At 39.2% G+C, this 27,563-nt stretch overlaps 1 pseudogene across 1 annotated transcript; it reads right to left on the bottom strand.

Moving 5' to 3' along the window:
• Positions 1-2,815: 2,815 nt before the first annotated feature.
• On the bottom strand, positions 2,816-4,571 carry LOC309796357 (T-complex protein 1 subunit zeta-like; annotated as a pseudogene). The gene has a single exon. The product of its transcript is annotated as a T-complex protein 1 subunit zeta-like (transcript).
• Between the last annotated feature and the right edge of the window lie 22,992 nt (positions 4,572-27,563).

Raw genomic sequence — 27,563 nt, forward strand, 5'->3', positions numbered from 1 at the left:
GTTCTTCACTATAGCAATGAGGTTAAATAAATTATGTATTACCTGAATACAGTAAAACATTATACAACCATTAAAATTCCTTTTACAGAATGTCTAAGGATATGAAAAGGTGTTCATGATAATATAACAAAAACAAAAAGATAAAAAATATTTCTAGGAAACACACCAAAATAATGGAAGTTATCTTTAGAATATAGAACTATAGGTTATTTTATTTTCTTCTTTACAATTCTGGATTTTCTGAATTTTCTACATGGATCATTAATTTTACAATAAAAATATTTTTAAAATACCTGATATATATCAGGAAGTAAGATATACTGGCTGATCTTAGGGCTGTCAGATGAGTTTGTAGGCCTGGTAGAGAAGCTGTATGGAAGCGCAATAGTGTTGGTTTCACCATCATCCTTAATTCTGGGTCCAAAGTACTGATTGAAACTTGGGTTTATAGGCGTGATATGTTTGTGTTTCTTATTAGAACCTATTATAGGAGTATGTGGATATTGCCAGAGTCTATTCTGGAATTGACCTTTGAGCTAAAGTCATCTAAGAATTAATATCCTGTTTGTAACATGTTCAAAAACAAAGCCAAATTATCTATGTCTGTTGACAGTGCATGCTGAGGAAAATTTTTATATTCAAATACATTGCATATCTACTGATAGTGCAACCCTGGGTCTCACTGCCAAATGAAAACATTATGAAGCAATGAACCTGTATTGTATTTTATTTTATTCCAGCTTTTTTGAGGTATAATTGACAAATTAAAGTTGTATACATTTAAGGTATACAGCGTTGCAACTTGATATGTGTATATATATATGTGTGTGTGTGTGTATATATATATGTATGAAATGATTACCACAATGAAGCTAATTAACACATATATCACCTCACATAGTTACCATTTTTTATGTGTGGTGAGAATACTTAAAATCTACTCTTTTAGCAAATTTCAAATATACTATATAGTGTTATTAACTATAGTCACCATGCTATAGGTTAGATCCCCAGAACTTATTTACCTCACAACTGAAAGTTTATACACTTTGACTGATAGCTCTCCATTTCTGTCACCCTCTAGCCCCTGGTAACCCACTGTTCTACTCTCTCCTTCTGTGAGTTTGACTTTTTTTTAAGATTCCATACATAAGTGAGATTATATAGTATTTACTTTGTCATGTGCACCAAGAATACACAATGGGGGCCTCCCTGGTGGCGCAGTGGTTGAGAGTCCGCCTGCTGATGCAGGGGATACGGGTTCGTGCCCCGGTCTGGGAGGATCCCATATGCCGCGGAGCGGCTGGGCCCGTGAGCCATGGCCGCTGGGCCTGCGCATCCGGAGCCTGTGCTCCGCAACGGGAGAGGCCACAACAGTGAGAGGCCCGCATACCGCAAAAAGAAAAAAAAAAAAAAAAGAATACACAATGGGAAGTTTATACCTGGAAGTTTATACCTTTTGACCACCTTCATCCATTTCTACCTTCACCCATTTCACCCAGTTATAAAATAAATAAATCATGGAGAAGTAATGTACAGCATGGTGACTGTAGTTAATGATACTATATTGCATACATGAAAGTTAATAAGAGAGTAAATCTTTAAAGTTCTCATTACAAGAAAAACATGTAGCTATGTATAGTGACAGATGCTAACTAGATTTATTGCAGTGGTTGACTTCACAATATATACAAATATCGAATCATTCTGATGTGCACCTGAAATGAATATAATGTTTTATGTCAGTTATATGTCAATTTTAAAAAAGGATACACAACGGGGAAAGGATAGTCTCTTCAATAAATGTTGTTTAGGAAATGGTATACAGAAATGCAAAAGAATGAAATTATACCCTTATCATACACCATACACAAAAATCAACTCAAAATGGATTAAAGACTTAAATTTAAGACTTGAAACCATAAAATTCCTAGAAGAAAATGTACAGGAAAAGCCCCTTGACATTGGTCTTAGCAATGAATTTTTGGATATGACACCAAAAGCACAGACAACAAGAGCAAAAATAAACAAGTGAGACTACATTAAACTCAAAAGCTTCTGCACAGCAAAAGGAACAATCAACGAAATGAAAAAGCAACCTACAGAATGAGAGAAAATATTTGCAAATCATATACCTAATAAACAATAAACATTTTAAATGTCAGGCCCTCATTTATGGAAGTCTTATATTTTCCATTGGGAGAAATAATATAAAATCCCATGGTCTAACAACATAAGGTGAAAAGTATGAAAGCAGGTCAAAGAAATCAAGTTACTCTTCTGACAAACTCAAGAGAGAACTAAAGGTGTTCTTAATCCACTAACTGTAAAATATGGTTGTAAGTTTGACAACCACAAGAAATTAAAATTGCTCAATATTGATATCTCTATGAATTATACTGACTTTAGGGGAGGAAGATATTGTTAAGTTCCTCAAGTATGTAGTTGAAAAAATTTTGAAAGTGTGAAAGCCTTAGTCATAAACATGTCTTATTTCACTAGAAGCATGGCAGAAATCCCAGCTATAAATTAGCAAAAGGATGTCATAAAGATGAGAGAGCATTTAGTGGGAAGGAGTGCCTGTGTGTTTATGCTGAAACTAAAGGAGTTTTTTTTTTTTTTGGTGGTGGTGTTTTTCAAGGAATATTTAATAACAAGGTAGATAACATATGCTTATCTAACATGTATTTTTATATCACTGAAGCTAAAGCAAAACATCCTGTTTATTGGCAAGTATGGCCTGTATGTGTACACTACAGTGCAATTTTTAAAATACTGTAATTATAGTATCAGAACCTCAGAATCTGAATAGGTGCCAGTGTTCTCTCCTTTTTTTATATGGGAAAAGAAAATCCTTTGAAAATCATTTGAAGCTTGGACAAAAATTCCATAGCTATATTCTTAGGATCGCTCTGTAGAGTCTATGATTCAGATGATACAAGGGAAGCTTCAATTCAACTTTTTAGAGAAGACACTCCAGCTCTCATGATCTCATCAACCAGGAGAATGTTGGTGGCAATCACAGTGCAGGAATGAAGAAGCTGTTTCTTTACACAATAGTTATCCCTTATGCCTACTTCTGCTGCTACCATTGCCTCACCTGTATTCAAGTCTACACCCACAAGTTGACCTGATTTCTGAATGTTCTGCTTGAACTTTAACTAGTGTTTCCTGAAGGTCAAAAACAGAGTCTGAGCAAGAAGCTTGGGAATCATGAGCAATGCATCAGCAAATGCTTGAACTCCAAGTTGGGCCCTGCCCTTTACACTGGGCTTGTATTTAATCAGGGCTTCTGCCATTGCCACTTCCACTGCACTAGCACCTGGAACTACACAGCCATCGTCAATAGCATTTTTAACAGCCCTCAAACCATCTCTTATTGCATCTTTGATTTGAGTAAGTGTGTGCTGCTTATTTGGTCTTTTAATCATCAATAATGTGACCGAGGGAGGATTGTTACATTTCTCAATAAAGGTGAACTTCTCTTCTCCCAATGTATATTCATAGACAAGTCCTGCATGTCCCAAACAATCAGGATTTAGGTCATCAAGAGAATTTAGGGCTACTCCACCACAAGCAAGAGTCAGCCTTTCCATATTTATTCTTTTAGCTCTGCGCAGAGCTACTATGCCTTCTTTTGCAAGGGCATCTAAGGAAAAGGGGTCAATTCCCTTTTGATTAATAACAACAAATCCTTTATCTGAATCACCACAGACTTTCATTTTTAGGTCTATCATTTTTTTTAACTCTGTCTTCAATGAATTTTCTTTCAGCTTTCACTAGTTTCTCTCTCTCCTCTGCACTCTTGTTAAAAAAAAAAAAAGCCAGAATTCACTTCTGGTTTTCCATATTCTAATGACACATTGCATGTAAGGATGTATGTATCTACGCATCTTTTACTGTCTTTCTTATATCAGGATGCCATGCCCCATGGTCCAAAACAAGACCTCTGATTAAGCTTGCATCAGTTTCAGATTTATGTTTCATCTCCATGATCTCAACCATGAAGAGGTCAGTAGGTTCATCTTGTTTTTTAATGGCTAAAATGGAGTCCACTACAGCCTCTGTTAAGACATCAGCAAGTTCAGCATGAACTTTAGTATGTAGAGATGTTCTGGCCACATCTATAAGTGTTTCCCTGTCCATCTCTTTGCTTAGTTTGACTTTTTCCAAAAACTGAAGTGCCTTTTCCTTTGCAGCTTCAAACCCTTTTGTAATTATTCTGGGATGAAGACCTTCAGAAATGTAGAGATCCAACTGCTTCAGGAGCTCTCCAATGATTAGGACATTGGAAGTAGTACCATCACCAGTTATGTCATCCTGGGCTGTTGCTACTTTGGCTATTAAGGAGGCTGTTGCGTGTTGAATTTGCATTTCATGAAGCAGCGCATTTCCATCTTTAGTGAGCTTGATGTCTCCAGCACCAGAAACAAGCATCTTCATGGTGCCCTTAGGCCCCAAGTTGGTCCTCAGCACGTACTGCAGCCCCCAGGCCACGCTGATTTGACGGCCAACACCGCGTGGGCTCAGGACACCTCAGCCTTGGGGTTCAGGGTCTTCACGGCCACCATAGCTGACCCAGCAGAAGAAAATGAGGGAACCCGGTGTCTGGAAAGCCCAGAGCCAGTTCAGCATGGCTGGGAGGTGCTATCCAGGTCTTCTGGAGAGGGAGTTTTCTATTATTTGAATATTTAAATAGTGTTAATAGCTTGTGAAATTTCTTCTTACTTAGGGCACTGATAATAATAAGAAAATCTTCCAAATACAGACAAATGAGAACTATTTCTTCTTTTTTATTATTTATTTGTTTGTTTGTTTGTTTTGGCTGCACTGGGTCTTAGTTGCGGCATGTGAGATGTTAGTTGCGGCATGCGAGAGCTTTAGTTGAGGCATGCATGTGGGATCTAGTTCCCTGACCAGGGATCGAACCTGGACCCCCTGCACTGGGAGCACAGAGTCTTACCCACTGGACCACCAGGGAAGTCCCTGAGAACTATTTCTTAGACATTTGCTTTTCACCTCTATTATGTAAAAATTGAAGCCATATGAGGATTGAAGCTGAATTATTTACTACGTCAACTCAGTGGACAGCCGCCACTCCTCCACTACAGTTTGGGCTTTAAAGATCTAGTATAAGATAAAATGAAATACATCTCAACAACTCTGTAGGGAAAATGGGTCAGTCTTATCGTTCAATTCTTTTGGTTTGAGATCCCTTACAGAACTCATATCCCCTTTAAATACAGCTGCCACCAGTCGATAAGATTTTTTTTAATTTATTTTTTCCTGGTCCTGAGTTGCTGAACTTTGGCCACAAATTGCATTGTATTTAGGGCCTCTCCATCTCACCTCTAAACTTGGAGCATGTGTCTAGAAGAGAACAGAAACAAAACAAGCAAAAATCAAAATAAAATAAAAACCCAAACTGAAGAATCACCCTTCATCTTTCTTTACATTCTTGGCTTGTCTGAGTCCTTCCTTCCTTTTATGGCTCATGACCTGTCCCATCTCCAAACATTTGATATCTGTTGCCACTTTTTCATCATATTTACCTCATACATCTCATCAATAGTTAGGTTGACTAGTTTGTTTTCAAATCTCAGTAATCACTGCCCTTCATTGCATGATGACTTGAGAACTAGTTCTTCATATATTTTGGCCAGTTTTTTTTTTAAGTTTGTTTTATGTGAAAACGTAAATCTCATCCTTTAATATATCTTGACTGGAGGCATACGTATGGTGCCATTTTTTAAAATATGATCTTTTATGCCTCTAATCTCACTGAAAGTCAGGCTGGTCAGTTCTCTTTAATGTTCTCTGGGGAATCATCCCTCCTTTCTGAAGCCCTCAATTAAGTCTGAGTTCAAACCACCTACAGGAAAATGGCTCTTCCACCATTTACATCTGCCTTTGCAAACCTGCCTTAAACAATATGGCCCTGATCAACAATCCTAGTGACCTTGAAGAGACAGCAGTGTGTGGTGGCTTGAAGCGAGATCTTAGTTCCTGCCCAGGAAATGAACCTGGGTAGCCTGGGTGAAAACCAGGAATCCTAGCCACCAGTTCACCAGGGGCTACAGGCTAGAAGCAAAGTTGGCTTTTGCTGGCTTTGCCCCTGTTGAAAAATGAATTTCTCAGGGAGGCAAAGGCTGTAAAAACACATACAAAGTTTATAATTAGAGACACTGCAGAAGTGGGAGAGCACACAGAGAAACAGTTTGTTTGGTTAAGACAGAAGCAAGGCAGAGATGCACACCCAGAGAGAAAGGAGGAGCGCACCATATAGGGCAGTTCTTCCCTGTCTTTGTTTACCTTTGGCTAATTATCTCACTTCTTTTTCCACACCTGACCTGTCTTAGATCCCTTCCCAACATGTGTGCGCATATTTTTGTCGAGGGATTCCAGCACAGAGGACTATGGGGAGGTTGACACACCTATTATGGGGTGGTGCCCCTCCCTTTTTGACCCCCGAGGAGCCTTTCTGTGGATGTGTAGTTGGGGAGGTCTCCTTGACCTCAAGAATAAGAAATACATGGTCTCTTTATCTTTTGTCCAAGCAGGACCCGCCATTATCTTTATCTTGGAGTATCTGTCCATAGGGGACAGATGCCAGCTGCTCAGCCTGGCGCCCATCTATCTCCTGCTTCACTAGCACTTATGAGTTCCAACAGTCACAATAGAAGCAGTGACCATGGAGGATATGCTTTGCAACAAAGAGGTTTCTCTCTGATTTTCGGTTGGGTCTGTTGATGCAAAACAAGATGGAAGGTGGAGGAAATCCTTTGACTAAGCTAAGAGAACACCATAGCCTCCATTTGTTGGATGTTTCAGATTAATTAGTCTTTGAGCTTGATATGTGTGGAACAGCTCAAATGCTCCATTTTGTAGCTCACTTGTGGGAACAGATCAAGCCCTCAAGTTCCCCTGATGTGTATGTTTCTTACTGAAAGTAGTGTCTTTACTTATTTTTATTTTTTTCTTCAGATTTAAATAACATAAGCTTAAGAATGTGGAATGGGGTGGGGAAGAGCCAAATATGTAATTTTATGAGTAAAAGCACTTGAAATTAAATCATCCCGGGAATTAATGTGCATAGAAAACTGACATCTACAACTTGATTTGAGAAATATATGCCAGTTTCTGGTTGACTGTGTATTTCTTAAGCATATACTATAGAAGAAGTTGTTTGTAGTATTTATATTTCTCATGTCTAGGGCATTGGGTATCGTGTTTCAGATGATCAGTGAATGCTAAATGAAAGAAATAAGTGGATCATTGTGGTCATCCTCTCATTTTTGTGGCCTTCAAAAGACTAAAGGAATTTTCGAGCAGTTTATATATCAGTGATCCATGAATTCATTAGTTTATTCTCACAGGAAAATATTAGAACAACCCAGTGAACATTTGGTAGATTCAGCTTCTGCTTTTTTCATGTGCTCTCTCTTCCAAAAACTTTTTAATAAGAAAATTACTCAGGTAGAGACAGCATATTCTAAGGCTTTAAGCTAATGTTGGTTCCTAAGCATCCTTCAAATCAACTTCAAGTATGTCCTGGTAGATCAAGGGAGACTATGTAGATGCAGATATTGGCGATTCTGATCTCCACAGAACAGGAGTGAGTTCACTGCAGAGCTTGGCCCATTCCTAACTCCACCAGGGAAAGTGAAGGGCTTCTGCTGCTCTGACTGGGGAACCTGCCCTCTCTTCTCAGTGGAAGAACAGATCATACGGTTAGCTCATTTTATATGTGGTGATGTGACAAGGCATAAAGCACTAGAACTACAGGGTTTTATTTTCAGGATTACTGATCAAGTCCCTTTAATAAAGGAGGAGAGAACTATGTCTCTTTGCAACTTGACAGGTAAAGATTTATTTTTTTATCTTTAACTGTGTCCAGTGTGCTTATGGATGGAGAGACTGAGCTCACAGGTGACAGCCTTGAACATGCCATATCACAGAGGCCAGCATCAGGCCCTGCTGTAACTACACTGGCTGGCCAGCCAGGGCTTGCAAGGCAAAGCCAAGGGCTCGCCTTGGGAGCCATTCAGGTTTCATGTTGGAGCATTTAGAAAGGGGAAAGCCAGAGGTACAGAGACATTTTAAAGACCGTTTAAGATTGTAAACATACAAGAGGGGAATACAGTGTGCTGAGAATTATAAGAAGTTTGGTCCTCTCAAATTTTCCACAGCCTTCATGAGAGGGCCGTAAGAAGGGAGGGCAGGAAAGGGACACTGCTCACTAGGCTTTGGCATGAACGCTGAGTCCGAAAGCCCACGGCTATTCTCTGAAGAGGACTCTAGTAAATCATCCACTTGGGCTCATATGTCTGTTCCATTTCTTTGATCTAGCAAAAGAGAACAAATGGTGGCCCTCAAAAGATGAAAACTAAGATGTTGTGACTCCAGTTTAAATTATGGAAGCACTTCAGTATTGTCTTTTAAGCTCTAGTCTTCCTTAGCCTTGTAGAGAGTATAAAAACCAAGAGGCAGTACTGTTAACTTATCAAGAAAAATCAGTATGCTTGGTGTGGTTTGTAAATGAGGCACATATTGTCTGTGAGGTGAGGGTGTGAGAAAAGGAAAATTTAAAAAATAATAATAGAGGCATAGGGAAAATGACAGTTTTATTAAGTGGCCTGGGAGATATCTCAGAGTTGTTGCATTTTTTGTAAACAGGTAGTCTGTATGTGTTGTCAAAATGCAAAGGAGACTCACATACCACACCATGCCCAGATCTGGAGGATGATATAAAAGCAAAAGGAAATAATTGAGTATAAACTTTGGACCCCAAATTAATAAGTATTTTAAAGAATAGTAGAGATCTCCTTCTTCCTTGGGACCATGGAACCTGCTGACTTGATCAATGCAAATCACAGACGGTTGCTAAGCAATGCCTGTCCTGATGCCAGTCAGGTGATTCTATTATTCTCTGTAGAGTTTCTCTCTGCTTTCTGAGACTATGTATGGCATTTTGTTCTCCAAGAATGTGATAATACTCCTTCTTTAAAAACCATTTAACACTATGAAATCTCAAACATATATATTTTTCTTGAGAATGAAATATGTCTATTCCTGTCAAAACCAGATCATAAGGTTTTTAGAAAAGAAAATAAAATAGAGAAATGTCAATATTGGAGATGGCTTTCCATAAGCCGATTAGGGAAATGGGGATTAACACTGATGCTAATGCAATTTGTGTGCAGAACTCCTTTTAACATATGTCTCTGGCATCCTCCAAAGTCTCATGGTCTCCAGGGGACAAACCCCATTACTCAGTGCATTTCAGAGTGCTGAGGACAGAAATCTACATGAATATATGGAAAAATATTTCTGAAATTGTACTTTCATATTGAGGATCACCTCATTCTGCCCATAACACCATGCTCATATTTTTTTTTATAACATATGTCATATTCTTTATTCACTGGTCTATCTCTGACTGAATGTCAGCTTCCTGAGTTTGGTGGTTTTATCCTTGTGCTTCCTATATTGGTGGAGCCCAGCATCAAGTTTCATACACAGTCTGGGGTATATAAGTGTTTGCTGGGAACCAAATTCACACAGATGCAATTATACTAGCATAAATTTAGTGTAAGCTTAGTTTTATCTCAGCTCTGCCACGTATGTTTTCTTTGGACATAAAACGTTCTTCCTAAAAATATTTTAACTTTGAATTTTAATTTTGTGAATAAACTAGAATAAATTATACATTTTATATCTGACTTCATGGATACAAATAGCCTAATGTATACATAGAAACATTTGCACTTCTACTTTTAGCACGGACACATAAAGAGCAAGTCGTCATACCTATCCTTACAATCAGAAGAAGCTGGACAGACTGGAAATTAATGACTTTTCTTGGACCCACCAAAGAACTAAGGTCACAGGGCAACTTGCTACCCCTAAATCTGAAGAGACAAGCACATCTAGAGAAAGAGAGCCAAGATCTGTTTACCTGGAGGAGAAGTTAATAAAAAAGAAGACACAAATTAGCAATATAAGAAAAGGGAGGTCATCACTACTGATCCAAGAATACAGGCATACCTTGGAGATATTGCAGGTTTGGTTCCAGACCACTGCAATAAAGCAAATATCACAAAGTGAGTTGCACAAAAAAAAAATTTTTAATTCCTACTGCATATAAAAGTTATGTTTACACTATACTGTAGTCCATTAAGTGTGCAATAGCATTATGTCTTTTAAAAAGTATATAACTTGGGGACTTCCCTGGTTATGCAATGGTTAAGAATACACCTGCCAATGTAGGGGACATCGGTTCGAGTCTTGGTCCAGGAAGATCCCACATGCCACGGAGCAACTAAGCCCGTGTGCCACAACTATTGAGCCTGCGCTCTAGAGCCCACGAGCCACAACTACTGAGCCCACGTGCCTAGAGCCCGTGCTCCACAGTAAGAGAAGCCACCACAATGAGAAGCCCGTGCACCACAACAAGGAGTAGCCCCTGCTCACCGCAACTAGAGAAAGCCCACGTGCAGCAACAAAGACCCAATGCAGCCCCCCCAAAAAGTACATGACTTAATGTAAAAATACTTTATTGTTGAAAATTGCTAACCATCATCTAACAATGCAGGGGTGCCACAAACCTTCAGTTTATAAAAAATGCAATATCTGCAAAGTGCAGTAAAGTGAAGCACAATAAAATGAGGTATGCCTGTATTAAAAGGATAATAAAAGACCACTACAAAAAACACTATGCCCATAAGTTTGATAACTTGGATGAAGTGGACCAATTCCTTGAAATACACCAACTACCACTGTTTTCAAAAGCTGCCTTTTGAAACACTAATTCTATGGGCAAATACATTGTGAGTAAAACAGCTGATTTAGAAATGGGATTTGGGGACATAATGTATTTACAAATTGGAGTCAGTCTCTAGTTGGATTTTTAATTGAATATTGGGGTTGACATTGAGAGCAGTATAAACATGCAGCAATTCAAAAATAATTATAATAATAATGATAAGAAGAGGAGGAGGAGGAGGAGGAAGAGGAAGAGGAAGAAGAAAGTCATCCTGAAAATATTCAGTGCAAGAGGGGCTTAGAAATTGCCCCTCTATCTCAGTCTTCAATTTCTTCCATCTCCCTCTGGATTTGTGCCTATTTAAAAGCAATCACATGCTTGGTTCAGTTTTTTTTTTCCATTTCATGTCCACATTCATGGGAGAATAGAGATGTTTTCCTGTGCCTTGTTTGCAGTGGGATTATCTTCTACCCCCTGAAAACATTTGAACACTGTACTGAGCCAGGTGACCTATAAGGTCCCAGATTCAGACTCGCTAGTCTATCTTCAATTCTTTCAGTGTCATGAGGTCCCTCAAACCTCCAGGTCTTTGGTCATGCTGTTCTACCTGCTGGAATTTCTTTTCCTCCTCTTCTGCCTGTATGCTAACTTTTCTGGTTAATCCTTACTTGTCCCTCAAGAATCAGCTCACTTGATGCTAATGGGTCCCCATAAGCATCTTCACAGTCCTCAGGCTGACTCAGGAGATGCTCCCTTTTCATCTCATCGTACAGTATGACAATGACTGATGTTCTTCCACATGTCCTCTCTCTATGCTGAGCATCTCGAAAGGGCTGCTCGGTGCCTGGCCTTTAATATGTATGAAATGAGTGCATGAGCCGGTGATGCTCAGGAATGAGAGGCTATGGGTGAAGGTTTAGGAAAACCATCAGAGTCCTCTTGGAATGAAGGAACAGAAAGTCCACAAGAAGGAAGAAGTCAATGGAGAACTAATAAATTTGCTTGGGATAGTGCACTAAATTTCTACACCCTTTTCAGAAAAAAAGTGGCTTGATGACACAAGTGAAAGCATAAGTTGCCAGAATTGATGGGCCCAGATCCAGTTTTATTCCCCAGGAATAGAGTATTAAATTTCTTTGTAAGAAAAGCAACAGGAAGCCTTATCTGCTGGTCATACTTATTGGTAGGTATTTGCAGGGATGTTCTTATGACTTACTATTCATCAATTGCTTCTTATGAACAAGAATTCCCACCCTAACCAGGTACCAGCAGCCTGGTAGTTGGCATCTGACGATAGCTTCACATCTACTAGACCGAGAAGGAAGTGGCCTTTCTCTGCTTCCCCGTAAGGACTCATGGACATTTGCTGCCATCGGGGGCTGCTGTACTTGGTGTGCAGTCATCAGTAAACCAGGCACTGAAATCTTGAGTTTTATCTCCTCACTGCACTCACAAGTGATTCATCTTTTCACAACCGTCTGTAGCAAATCAAGAGTAAAGTAACAGAACATCACTGGTAAAACCACTTGGGATTACCAGGGAGAAAACAATGATTCATTGGTCACAAGAGATTATACTTAGAGAGGGGAGAAGTGAAAGCTGTGAAGCATTTGCAGATTCAGCCTGTATGGCATGTTTGCTCAGCACAAGCTCCTTGAGGATGTTTCTATGATGCAGAAATCAATCTGTGGCATCCAAGTTGGCCCTTTATGACCTGGTTCAAACACCCATTATACGGAGCTTCACCTTTTCGTGTGCCCTATCGTCATGCAAATACCTCAGCACACTGTGTTGCTCAGCATTTCAGATTATCCCCCTTTGGTCAAACAAACCAGAATGCTATTTCTGGGATTCTTTTCTTCCCACCATCCAGATTTCTCCCTCATTCTGCTACATCCTCCAGTGAATTTTTTGTTTTTATTATTGCTTTAGAGTTCATGGATAATATTTCTTTTGGAAAGATACCAGTAAATCTTCACATTTTACTTTAGCACCAAACTGACATTATACAAGAGAGAGATCTGCAATCCATCATATGAAGGAAAATTTAAATGAATGCCATATAAAACATTCTATAAAATGAGATAAAATCTTCCCACATGCTAGGGCAGGACATGGTTTTCTTCTTCCTGTGGAGAAATAAGTTAACAGAATTGACCCAAATAGATGCCTAGACATAAAACATCACAAGCAAAATGCAGGATACCAGCAGTAATTTTAAACCAAGAACTTACAGATGATTATGCTTATGTCCGGATGGAAAAGTAGTTATATACTCCAAGCAAGGCTGTTTTAAACTTTCTCTTTGAAAGAGAATAATAGATGGGTGAAAAATAATTTTGAGAAATGCCTCAGGGGATAATATATGAATCCATCCATACCTTTTTGTCTTGCTCAACCTAGGCCTGGGGGAGGGGATTCTCTTCCAAATCTATTTTTGATCTAACAAAATACTTATTAACATTCAAAACAGACACACAGCTCAGTCATTTGTGCTCTCACTGCAACAAAGGATCCTGACAGAGGCTGCCAATCACAGGCGTGCATCTTCCTAGACACAGTGATGGGTACAGACTTTGTGCCAGAGAGTCAGAGTGCTTCTCTGGGATTTGGGCTCTGCTCAGCCCCTCTCTGATGGTGAAGCTGTGAGGACAAGAGCTGTGAGAGCCAGGCTGAAGAACTCGTGGAAGACGCTGGCTTACAGAAGTTAAAGGAGCCCACCGCAGAGAAACAGAGCCTGGCAGAGAGAGCACCACTGTTCCCACTGTCTCAGAGGCCTGGCCACACCACTGCCCACCTTCCCTTGGTTACTGCAGCAGATCGAGTCCCTTTGTGCCTCAAGTTGTTCACGTTGAGTTTCTAGGACAGTCCCTGACTAGGATCTTTAACATAAAACTATGGACTGTATGTTTTGTTTTGTCTTGTTTTAATCTTCTGCTCCTAATACAGTGTTTGGCACGGAATAGAAACTCAAAAATAAAACAAAAAAAAATAAAATAAATTGAAAAGTGGCCTCAAATACTGACCCCCTGCCCCTTCTTTCTTTAATGAATGGTAAATGGAAATGGGGAATTCTATTTTACAAAGGAAGGTCAGACTTAACATTCTTTATTTTTTTAGCAAGTTTTCACACAAGATAAGGGAAATCTACAAGATGGGCTTCAAAGAGACAGGGGAGGCAATTGGCAAAAAGGTAAACCATCCAGATAGGAAACTAATGTTAGGATGAGGACACTCAGTTCATGTTTTGTTCTGTTTTGGTCTGTTTTTTGTTTTGTGTGATATACTTTTGCCGTTACTAACACTGGAGGTACATTTTACTATACCTTCCCTAGTTTTAGAATTGGTGTATACTGAAGGGGGCCAGAATGTGCCACCCCAAAATATGTCTCTTTGGCATAAGGATTATTTTGAGCTGCTTAATATTAAGAAATAGACACAAGAGAGGCTCTGAAAACCAAGTAGAAGTTACCCTTTTGTAAGGTAAATTTAAATTTATTAAGGAAATCTCCATTTGTAAGAGTTTCTCCCTTTCTGTACCAGTAAGAGGAGAATGACTAAAACTCTAGAAACAACTACTGATACAGAAGGCCATGACTTAAATCTGCAGAACAAACATACCCTGTTTACTGTGCTTTGCCTGATAACCTCCCATAACTGTCTCACCCCACCCCCAATATGTTTTGTCTTAGCTGAAAGTGGTATTTAAGGTGGTGGCTTGGGCCATTTCAGGGAGTTACTCAGTTTTCTTGGGTCTTTCCCATGTATACAGCAGTTATACATGTTTTTAAACTTCTGTTTGTTTTTCTCCTATTAATCTGTCTTTTATTACAGCCAAGCAACTAGAAAGGAAGAGAGAAAATTATTTTTCCTCCCCCAAAATAGATTACTCAGAGAGTTAATTATAGCTACAGGTTGGTGTAGCATGGAGAAACAATTGTGGTTAAGACCAGCATCTGTTGATTGAATCTTCAGAGTTGTGTACTTTTCTTATAAGCATCTCTTAAAGAAATTTGAACTCTGTTATTCTCAAACATTTGGCACTGAATGAAAAATTCAAAAGACAAAGGAAATGGAAGTAGTGGTAAGTTCAAGGAGAAGAGACAGAGAAATTGTGACAAAATGCCGGCATAGGAATAGAAGGGAATAGATGAAGTATAAATTTTTAGAGCTTACCCTAGCATGAAATCTTCTGTTTTATTGTGTTAAAAAAAACCAAACACATAACAAAATTTAAAATCTTAACCATTTTTAAGTACAGTAGTGTTAACCATAAGCACATTGCTATGCAACAGATCTTTAGAAAATTTTCGTCTTATAAAACTGAAACTTTATACTCATTGAAAGTGTTAAGAAATGAAATTCAACTGAGCAAATTTTAAAGATCCTATTGGCTGTATTCAGTGATTCATGCATCAGGCAGCACCCAATCCAGCAGATAGAAAGGAGCTCTCAGGAACTGTACAAAATGAAAGACTTATAGGCAGAAGGGAATGGGAACAAGGAAGTTATACTAGGCCAAAAAAAAATAGTGGGTTGATTATTGCAAGATCTCTTTCCTTTAGGCAGTGTCTGGGGTCTCTCAGGCAGATTATCTAACTAATGCTGATTAGGTGATTCCTGATTGACTGGTTTAAGATTCGTTTTGTGGGAAAGCCAAAACTATAATTCAGTTAAGTCTCAGTTTGGTGACGTGGGGCTTAGCATGAAATGACTCCAGTTTGGGTGTGTTGTCTTGATTTTAATGAAAGACAACTCCCCTTTTCCCCATGCCTATAGCTCCTGGCAACTACCGTTCTATTTTCTGTTTCTAAGAATTTAACTAATTTGGATATCACATGTAAGTAGAATCAAGCAGTAGTTGTCCTCTTGGCTTATGTAATTTAGCATAATATCCACAAGGCTCATCCATACTGTGGCATATGATGGGATTTTCACCTTTTTTAAGGGAGAATAATATTTCATTGCATGTATATGCCACATTTTCTCTATCCACTTATCTGTGATAGATATCAACCTCTTGGCTCTTGAGAGTAATGCTGCAATGAATATAGGTGTGCAGATTATCTCTTTGAAATCCTGTTTTCAGTTCTTTTGGATATATACCTAGAAGTGGGATTCCTAGGTCATATGATAATTCTGTTTCTAATTTATTGAGGGGCCTGTTTTTCACATCAGCTGCCCCATTTTACATTCCCACCAACAGTGTACAAGGGTTCTGATTTCTCTACATCCTCACCAACACATCATTTTCTTTTTTTTTTCTTTTTTAACAGAAGCTCATTAAGCTTCCAAAAGACAATTATTTTGAATTCTTTGTCATTTAATTCATAGATGTCTGTTTCTTTGGGTTTAGTTTCTGGAGATTTTTTTTTTTTTTTATTAAGTGAGTCATGTTTCCCTGTGTCTTCATATGCCTTGTTGGTTTTTGCTGGGATTTGGGTATTTGAAAAAGAAAAAAAATCCACCTCTTCCGGTCTTTACAAACTGGCTTTGTACAGAAGACCTTCACCGGTCAACCTGGCTAGAGATTCTAGGGGCATCTCAAACATTTTCTGACGATGTGTCTTCTCTGTGCTTGTGCATATAATTTCCCAACTGTACAGATTTTCCAGTTTGCTTTTCAGGATCTTGTAATGTCTTGTTCCCTCCAGTGTCCGTTATGGTTCTCTAGGTGCTTTGTTGCTACAACAAGCCACCAAGCTTTACTTTGTTCTCAGCAGCCCCCAGGGTTCAAAAGTAAGCTGGTTCCCCATCAACACTCCAACTCAAGGGGGACAGAAGCCAGTCCCTCAGGCAGCCCCCTGAATGGCTGGAATACTGGGTATACGTTCCACTTTTCTCTTACCCTCCAAAGGACAAGCACTGAGTTGAGTGTTTTCTTCCAGTCACCCCAAGCTGTGCTGGCTTTGGGGAAGGGCTATCATGGGTGAAATGTAACAATTTTTCTTACCCATTTCAATGTGACTATTCTTGGCTTTCCCCTTTCCTGGGGTACTGAGTCATCTTCAATGGTTTCTGGAGTTCTCATAAAGGCTTTCTGGGCCATATATTGTTGGTAAGTCAGTGTCTCTGTGGGGAGCAAGGTCTGAGGGTTCCTGTTCTGCCATCTCACTGACATCAGTCCTAAATCTTCATTCGTGTTTTATGATAAGGATCAGGTCACTGGGAGAAGAGAAATGAGTTTTATATACTAATAATAATTATTATAATAGTCGTTGACTTTTCTTTAATGCTTACTATGAGGGTGACTGACACATGGTATACAGATGGTCCCAACTTAACGATGGTTCAACTTACGATTTTACGACTCTATGTTGGTGCAAAAGCCATACGCATTCAGTAGAAACTGTACTTTGAATTTTGAATATTGATCTTCTCCCAGACTAGAGATATGCCCTACGATACTTTCTTGTGATGCTGGGCAGGGACAGCGAGCCACAGCTCCCAGTCAGCCACACCATCATGAACGTAAATAACCAATGCACTTATAATCATTCTGTACCCATACATCTATTCTGTTTTATACTTCCAGTACATTATTCAATAAATTACATGAGTTATTAACACTTTCTTATAAAATAGGCTTTCTGTTAGATGATTTTGCCTAACTGTAGGCTAATGTAAGTGTTCTGAGCATGTTTAAGGTAGGTTAGGCTAAACTATGATGTTTGGTAGATGAGGTGTATTCAGTGCATTTTCAGCTTATGATATTTTCAACTTACGATGGGTTTATAGGGGCATAACCCCATCATGAGTCAAGGAAGATCTGTGTGATAAAATTCTCACAACTGTATCTATAAAGATTCCAAATACCACTTCCCTCTCCCAATTTACCCAATAAGAAAACTAAAAGAGGGTGGCCTAAGGGTGCTTTTCTAGTCAATAGTAGGAATGGGGTTTGCACCAAGGCAATCTAAATCCATGGCCTATGGGTTTAACAAGTTGCTTCAAAGTCTTTAGTATTTGAAACTGTAGGATTATGTAAAAGCCAAAAACAAACAAAAAAGCAAAACAAAAACCAGGAGGTTATTTAGTTTTGTGAGTTAACATGAATTTTATTGTTTAACATCATAGGAAACCAAGAAAGTCACAGGTAATAAAGCATTAAATAACATAGCTACACATACAAAACATTTTCAGAAATTCTTAGACTTTGGGGGAAGAAGAATGTTTAACCTAAAGTTGATTTAAATCTGATAAGTATACCATTCAAAGAGAGATTGATTTCCACCAGTTTCTGCATGGGATCATAATTCTGTCTCTGAAGTAATCCCAGATGCCCATTAGAAAAGCCTTGACTAAAACATATTAACAAGCCCTAAATTTGTTTAGTCAACGGAAACCTCCATACATGCTCAGGGGGTAGTTTTCCAAACCCAGTCAGATGTAGGGATTTATGGCATATTAGCTCCCTCCAGGATAACTTTATGTTCAACCCCCCAAAACCCAGCAAAACCCTACAAGCTGGTTCCATCACCCCCTCACTAACATCTCATTCAACTTTCCCATGGTACACAGTGATTTGTGGAATTTTATCTCTTCCAGTGCTTAAGATTCAACTTTGCCATGTTTTCTTTATTGGAAGTAATAAGAACAATTACTTTTTTTTTTTGGTTTTAAAGTGACAGGATGAGTTTTATTTTTTATATTTTTAACTTTGTTATATTTGTACTTTTTTTTACGGTAGGTCCTTGTTGGTTATCTATTTTATACATCTTTAACATTTATTGATTGATTGATTGATTTTGACTGTGTTGGGTCTTTGTTGCTGCGCGCAGGCTTTTTCTCGAGTTGCAGTGAGCGGGGGCTGCTCTTCATTGCAGTGCATGGGCTTCTCATTGCAGTGGCTCCTCTTGTTGCAGAGCATGGTCTCTAGGCATGTGGGCTCAGTAGTTGTGGCTCGTGGGCTCTAGAGCACAGGTTCAGTAGTTGTGGCTCACAGGCTTAGTTGCTCCACGGCATGAGGGATCTTCCCGGACCAGGGCTTGAACCCATGTCCCCTGCACTGGCAGGCAGATTCCTAACCACGGAGCCACCAGGGAAGTCCAGTTATCTATTTTAAATATAGCAGTGTGTACATGTCAATCCCAAACTCCCGATCTATCCCTCCCTCTTACCCTTCCCCTAGGTGGAACAATAAGAACAATTTCTAAGGCAGATTATGTCAATAAATTTTCTTCAACTACCTACTTTTTCTATATTACTCATTTTGCTTTCTCTTTTTTTTGTGTTTTTTGCAGTTTTAACACTTCATATAAGATGAGAGAGAAAGCTGAAGGGTATTGGCCAGATATTTTCTTTGTAAAATACTTGTTCTAAAGTTCCAGTACTTAGAAAAATGTTAACCTCATTTATCTCTCTCTCTCTCTCTCTCTCTCTCTCACTCACTCACTCACACACACACACACACACACACACACACAGAGTATATTATGTTTCTTATTTATAAGTCACGGCTTTCTTAATTATCACTCATCAAGGACTTACCTGATTCACAAGCTAGCAGCCTCCAAATTACCCTCCCTGCCTATGGCTTCTTCCCTTCCAATCCTTTAAATTAAATTGCATCAAGTAATAATCATTGCTCAGGGTAAAAGAATAAAAAATTAAAACAGTCTCCCTAAAGCACAATTTCTAATAAGCAAAGCATAGATGAGAAAGTAAATGGAAATGGAAGGTACAAATGCAAGAGAAAAAAAACCAACACTAGAGCAAAATCTCAGTAGAACTTCAGATGCGATTATTCAGTATTGCTGAGCAGAGTCAGGGCTCATTAGTTCTGGGGAAAAGTAAGAATACGCACGAGGGCAAGTAAAGTTGGTTGATTCCTCATAGTGCTTCCTATTCCCTCAGCAAATATTACCATTTCACTCCACTTAAAAAGTAAAATGAATAATGCTTTTTACTGGCCTTTGGAAAACTTCCTCTATGCATTGAATGTCATTTAATTTGGCTCATAATCCTCCGTGAAATAGTGTAAGGGTGTATATTACTAGTTTTAATATTAGTGGGTAGGACTATGGCTAAGTAACTTTTTTCCAGGTTACTGAGAGGCTTATAGTATTCAACTCTTCTGCCTCCTGAAACATTCACTTTGCAATACAAAACTAAAATTATAATTACGGATACGTCTACACGATACCAAAATAACAGATGGATTTAGCTAGAAAAACAACATGCACATTTATGGAATTGTATACTCAAACAAATATGAACTGACAGATTTTTCATATTTTCATTTTAATTTGGGTGTTGTGAGCATACAGCTGAAGTGTGACAAAGCCCATGATAGTAATTGAAATTCAGAGCAGTCAATTTTAGAAAACACTTACTGTGTTGATCATCTACACATATTGTACTTTTGGATACATACTTATTAACAAAATTTGTTTCCTATCACTCATGTCTGTCCTCTTAATGGCCATCACAACCAAGTATTTCCTATGCCTGAAATACAGCAGAGTGTGAAGTGCCACTAATTTCCTTTGATGTCATAATTTCAGAGCCATGTAGAGAGAGTAATTAGGAGCTTCATTCAGTGTTATGGTGACAGCTTGGCTCTCTTCGACGGTACATAAATCTAAACTAGGGAGCGTGTGTGTGATGTGGAGACAAGAGACCTGGCTTGGGTGACCAAAGGGATTATCTTTGTCCCAGCTCTATCATCACCTTCATGGAGGAAGTTGGAAATGTCAGCTAGCCCTTTTTAGCCTCAGTTGCCTCAATTTCAGGAGAGAAGGAGGGAGGAAGGAAGGAAGGAGGGAAATGAATGGGGGGGAGAGAAAGAAATGTGGGAAGGGAAGGAAATAAATGGCAGAGGGACAGAGGAAAGAAACAGTAAGGGAACAAAGGGACACAGTTTCTGAAATATGAGTGTTATTACATGTGCACATAGAATTCATATCTCATCTCCAGCCGCCCACTACCCCTCCACTTGAACAGAGACATTTTCACTATGTTCATTCACTTAAAAAACACCTACCATTTGTAAACATTATGCTTTGTGCCGGGAATACCACAATAAATACCACATCCTGCCTCCATTCAGAGTTTTCAGAGTGCAGTGAGGGTAATATACATTAATTTATATAACAAGACAATTATATCGCTGTCACTTCTGTGAATAAAACCCGTCACAAAAAGGATGACATTTTTTCCATAAGTACTTTTTGTTTTGTTTCCTTTCCATGCTCTTCAGGTATCACTTCTTTTATGTTTTCTGACTTCTCTGCTATCTTTAGGCTTCTCTGGATCTGGAGCAGACAGCAAAGCAAATCAGTAGGCCAAAATAAGATTGGCCAAAATAGGATTTCCTTACTGTCTTGCCAGGATCACCTTTAATTTTGCAGTTTCATCTTCCAGTTCTTTTTCTGTCTTATTTCTCTTACTCTTCCTCCCGCCACCCTGCCCCCAGCCCATTCTCTCAGGTTTTCCTCCCACTGGATGTCAGTCTATTGGTAAGGAGGCTGCCCTAATAATTATCCCAACAGGGGCATTTCTCCTAATGGTTCTCACCTGCCTTGTTGTGTGGCAGCACAGGCTGCAGAGCTCATCACACAGATTTTTGGACTCTTTATCTCCATATTCCCAGGGATTCATGCAAGGAGCCAAGGAGGAATGGTTTGGGCCAGTACCTAGGCTCATCCTGCTGCTGGACCTAGTGTGATACATCTGTCCTCTGTTTTACCTGCAAAGTAATTAAACTACAAACAAATTCTCTAGGTCACCAGAGCTGTTAAGGTCCAAATACGCCTGCCATCTGTGTTTCCTGAAAATTACTGAGTGGCAGATTGTGCTTGGCAGGTATTTTCTGTTCTCCAAACAGGCATTTATCAATCAGCAAATTCAGTGCTTTCAAACTCACCACTTAGTAAACATCACAGCTCATTTTATAGATTTGGAAGTGTTGGTATTTCTCTGAGCAGGCTCAGAAATAGTTTGGGAAATGCTTTTACATGCCGTCCTGCCAAATCCCCCAACAGAATTCTCACTTCCTACTCACTGCCAGACTATGTTCCAAAGCCAAGACCAGGAAACAGACTGTAGCCTCCAAAGGAAGGAAGGTTCAACTATTAGAGACAGATGATTGAATAAATAAACCCTACAACCTAAACCGATTTGTTCACGCACAGATATTAAGTTGTTTTTGGTAGATACACAAGAGCAGGCACAGTTCTGATGTGGATAACGGCTGAAGAAGCCCCAGAGCCTCACTTCCAGGTCATACTAAAAGCCAGCTTTGAATCAAACTCTAGCATATACCCATTTATTTAATTACCCATTATCAAGTGTCCATAAAGCAGTTCAGGCAACTTGGGAGTGGCACCTGATAAGTGCGTTTTTAACAAGCATCTTAGATGATCCTGAAGCACACAAAAGTGTTAAAACCACTGCCTCAAGCTGTGCCTATATCAGAGCTAATGGCTACCTTAGTCCCCTCCTTTTTGGTCTCTTTTTTTCTTTTTTTAATTGAAGTATAGTTAATTTACAATGTTGTGTTAATTTCGAGTGTGCAGCAAAGTGATTCATATATATATATATATATATATATATATATACACACACACACGTATTCTTTTTCAGATTCTTTTCCATTATAGGCTATTACAAGATATTGAATATAGTTCCCTGTGCTATACAGTAGTTCCTTGTTGTTTACACATTTTATATATGGCAACGTGTATATGTTCATCCCAAACTCCTAATTTATCTCCCACACATACACTTTGGTAGCCATAAGTTTGTTTTCTATGTCCTTGAGTCTCTTTCTGTTTTGGAAATAAGTTCATTTGTATCATTTTTTAAGATTCCACATATAAATGGTATCATGTAATATTTGTCTTTGTCTGGCTTGCTTCACTTAGTATAATAATCTGTAGGTCCATCCATGTTGCTGCAAATGGCATTATTTCATTCTTTTTTATGGCTGAGTAGTATTCCATTGTATATATGTACCACATCTTCTTTAACCATTCATCTGTCAATGGACATTTAGGTTGGTTCCATGTCTTGGCTGTTGTAAATAGTGCTGCTATGAACATTGAGGTACATGTATCTTTTTGAATTAGAGTTTTCTCTGGATATATGCCCAGGAGTGGGATTGCAGGATCGTATGGCAACTCTATTTTTAGTTATCTAAGGAACCTCCATACTGTTCTCCATAGTGGCTGCACCAATTTACATTCCACCAACAGTGTAGGAGCGTTCCCTTTTCTCCACACCATCTCCAGCATTTATTATTTGTAGACTTTTTAATGATGCCCATTCTGACTAGTGTGAGGTGATATCTCATTGTAGTTTTGATTTGCATTTCTCCAATAATTAGCAATATTGAGCATCTTTTGATGTGCCTGTTGGCCATCTGTATGTCTTCTTTGGAGAAATGTCTGTTTAGGTCTTCTGCCCATTTTTTGATTGGGTTGTTTGGGTTGTTTTTGATATTCAGCTGTTTGTATATTTTAGAAATCAATCCCTTGTCAGTAGCATCGTTTACAAATATTTTCTCCCAGTCTGTAGGTTGTCTTTTTGTTTTGTTGATGGTTTCCTTTGCTGTGCAAAAGCTTTTAAGTTCCATTTGTTCATTTTTGTTTTTATTTCCATTATGCTAAGAGACGAATCCAAAAAAATATTGCTGCGACTTATGTCAAAGAGTGTTCTGCGTATGTTTTCCTTTAGGAGTTTTATAGTATCTGGTTTTGCATTTAGGCCTTTAATCCATTTTAAGTTTATTTTTGAATATGGTATTAGAGAATGTTCTAATTTCGTTCTTTCACATGTAGCTTTAGGAGCTAGAAGAGACTGGGAAAAAGCTACTGGAAGGCTGTCGAGGGAAGGTAATATTTGAAGCCGATTGGATGTGTATTACACATGCTCTTCAGCTTTGTTTATTTTACAAAGCATAGAAATTATCTGTGGAAGTTGTTTTTAAGTAGAGAGGTATGGAAACTAACCCACGCTTGGTGAACCTGCATGCATGCTGTGGGAGAGTCTCATGTATTTTGCAAAAGATCTGTTGTTGATTCTAGTGCACAGCCGTGTTTGTGAATCATTGATACGGAGCTAGCTGTGTTGACCTAAAGCAAGTAGACTGCCAGGTCTTTCTCCAGCGAATATGGGTTTATTCAGGATCAGCAGAGAATTGCAATTCTGGGCCTGCACCCATGGCGAGCCTTGTGCAAGTGCTTGCCCAGCAAGGGAAGGAAACTGCTTTTATAGAGGGGGGGAAAAAGAACTTGGGAGGCCCATAGTAAACAAAGAGTCCATGGCTTTTCATTGGCTGAGTCCTTGCCATGAAAGAACAGGAATCTTTCTTCTTTCTACCTGCTGGACTCTGCAATCATCGTAGGGCATGAGAGCTCCCCTTTTGGTCTTCTGACTATTTAATTGAGGTTTCTGTTTATTAATTTTGTACAGCTAGAAGCCACTTTCTGTTTCTCCAATCCAAGTTTAGAGCTTCCAGCAACAGGAAAACACTGCACATTTCTGTTCCCAGAGTTGCTATTAATTAGCATTGCAATCTCAGACATGTCACTTGATATATCAGAGCTTCGGTTTTCTTACAAGAAGTCACTTTAAATACAAGCTAATACAGATATTCTGATAAAATGTTATCCATTTTATCCCAGTCATTCAAAGGCACAAGTCTTTGTTACAGGTATAGCAGGAGGCAATATTTTGACAGTAACCAAGGTTTTCTTTTTCCTGTTATTTTTAACAATCTTGGGCACACCACCCAATTGGGTTGCCGGTATTCCATGAGTCAGGAAAGGGCTAACTCAGCTGGGAATTAAAGAAGTTAAGCGAGTTTCTGAGTAGATTTTATAAACTCATAGAACACACAAGTTGTGAAAACCTGACATTGTGGAATGCCAAGAAACTCAGCCTTTAAGGAAGCAGACCTAGAGTTTATGCCATATGTATTTAACTCAAAAGTTTGTATGAGGATGTAAGAACAGTTTTCTGCCTATGGGCAGGTAAAGAACCCATGTATTTGGCAGAGGTAATCAAGGGAGTTAAACTGTGGATTAAATATTCCAGGGTTATGTAACAGGGTTTAGTGTGTGTGAGAGATCTAGACAGAGTTAGTGGGACCCAAACATAAAGAGGGGTTAGTGAAAGGCCCCTGGAGAAGTCCCAAAGCCACTTTGGCATCTGAAATCTAGAGTAGCAAGTTGTAAGTGCATGTCCCTCAATGTAGTAGGTCAGAGAGCATCTAAAATGGCATCTTCCCTTCAGAGGGATATAAAAATGAATAAGAGTGGCCTGGAGACTTAGAAGCCTCAAAATGACAGGAAAATGAAGGCACGCATCGGCTTGTAATAAATTGGGCATGGCAGAGCAGAAAGAATATGGGCATTTGAGCCACAGAGGTAGTTGATAGATGTCAATCATTAAAATTGATTAAGCTTATACATCTCAGCCAAAGCCAGCATGGGTTCTTAATTCTAATGTTAAGTTATACATTATCTATCTATCTACCCATCCATCCATCCCCCCACCCATCCATTCATCCATCCCAAATGCCAGCTTATTTATAAATCCCCCTGGAATATAGATCAGGACAAATAGAAGGAAAGGGAAAAAAGGAAATTCTACCTTAGGAGAGACTGAGTTTCAAACCAGAACTTACTGAATGTACCTTGAATTTGAAAGATTAAATTTTCTGCCACTGAGTTGAAATGAAAGCTCAAGTTCAAAATTTTGTTTAGTTATGGAGGCAAAAATATAGGGACATGTTTGCTCTCCTGTTGTTGGTGACTGTATCCAATAAATATTTCTCTACCCTAGGACAGCATTGCTTTCCTCATTAGAGACAAATTATTTACTTATTATCTAATGTCTCTACCCTTTGATGAATATGGTAATTAGGTCTCTGTCCAGAATTTAGTATCCTAAAATAGTGACTATCTGTATAAATAGTGAAAAAACAGCTCATGGTTGCCTGGGTAACAGATTACATCCCCAGCACCCACTGCAATCTGACTTAGGCCTATTTGGTTTTTGCCCAATGCTTAGTTTATTTTTGACAGACAGTGCTGCTCAAAAGTTGGGTGTGGGTAAGGGTAATTGCTTCCTCTTAACTTTTCTGTCAGGATATCTTAAGTCTTAGAACAAATGCTGCCATAAATATAAACATAGAGTAATCAAACATTGATTATCAAGCAGACATAAAACGGTTCATACAGCCTATTCTGTGGGTTCCATGAACTCCAGAATTCTGTCCCTCTAGGTACTTCAGCTACCTCCTTGCATGAAAGGGTCCTAGACAGATCCAAAACCATTGCAGAGGCTGGAATCTGCAAACACTATAATAATTATCACTATATATCCTCTCAGACTCATGGTTCTCATACTTGGGTACACATGGGGATCACCTAGGAAGCTTTAAAAACCCCTATGGGCTTCCCTGATGGCGCAGTGGTTGAGAGTCCGCCTGCCGATGCAGGGGACGTGGGTTCGTGCCCCGGTCCGGGAAGATCCCACATGCCGCGGAGCAGCTGGGCCCGTGAGCCATGGCCACTGAGCCTGCTCGTCCAGAGCCTGTGCTCCGCAACGGGAGAGGCCACAACAGTGAGAGGCCTGTGTACCACAAAAAAAACAAAAAACAACAACAAAAAAAACCCTAATGCCTGGACTGCTCCCCCAAGGTTTCTGATTTAATTGTTCTGAGGTGTGGCTTGAGCATTTGCAGCTTTTTAAAGCATTCCAAGTACGTCTAATGTGCAGCCAAGTTTAAGAACTGCATTCCTAAACAAATAGCAGGAGAAATGATCTTGGGCTGCATTCCAAAGGGTAAAGTCTATCAACCTCATTAGATTCTTAAAAACTCTTTGTGCGGGGATGGGCAGTAACTTCCGCCCTAGATTCAGCCAGTCCATAAACCTTAATTACTTTTTATTTTACCTATGTGAGTCCATTTACAAAAAAACATCATTCTAGACAACATGCCTATTTCACCAATAAGATTTCATTTCTGGCATTTAATATGTTAATTTGCAAAGCGCAGTTTGTTGACTGAAAAACAAGGAACAAAGGCACTCTCAGTAGCCGCCTCTTGTGTATGGACTTCCTACTTGAGTGCCAGCTGACCACACTTAGACTGTACATTGATATCTGGACCCGAGTTAGTATTTGAACTAACTTTTAAAATAATACATGTAAAATATATGTGTGTGTGTGTGCATCTGTATGTGTGTGTAGAATATTTTAAAGTAAAATTAGTATATAACATTATGTAGTTTTCAGGTGTACAACATTATAATTTGACATCTGTGTACTCTATAATGTGATCTTCACCAAAGGTCTAATTACCATCCATCATCATGCAATTGACCCCCTTCACCCATTTTGCCCACTCCTCAGCTCCCTCCCCCACTAGTAACCACCACTCTGTTCTCTGTATCTATGAATTTGTTTTTGTTTTTTTGCGGTATGCGGGCCTCTCACTGTTGTGGCCTCTCCCGTTGCGGAGCACAGGCTCCGGATGCGCAGGCCCAGCGGCCATGGCTCACGGGCCCAGCCTCTCCGCGGCATGTGGGATCCTCCCGGACCGGGGCACGAACCCGTGTCCCCTGCATTGGCAGGCAGACTCTCAACCACTGTGCCACCAGGGAAGCCCTGTTTTTGTTTTATTTATTCATTTCTTTTGTATTTTTTTACATTAAACATATGATGGAATCATATGGTATTTGTCTTTGTCCATCTGACTTATTTCATTTAACACAGTACCCTCAAGGTCCATCCATGTTGTCACAAATGGCAAGATTTCATTCTTTTTTATGGTTGAGTAATGTTC

Source organism: Mesoplodon mirus, assembly GCF_964341445.2.
Source record: "Mesoplodon mirus genome assembly, chromosome: X".
Classification (NCBI taxonomy): Eukaryota; Metazoa; Chordata; class Mammalia; order Artiodactyla; family Ziphiidae; genus Mesoplodon; species Mesoplodon mirus.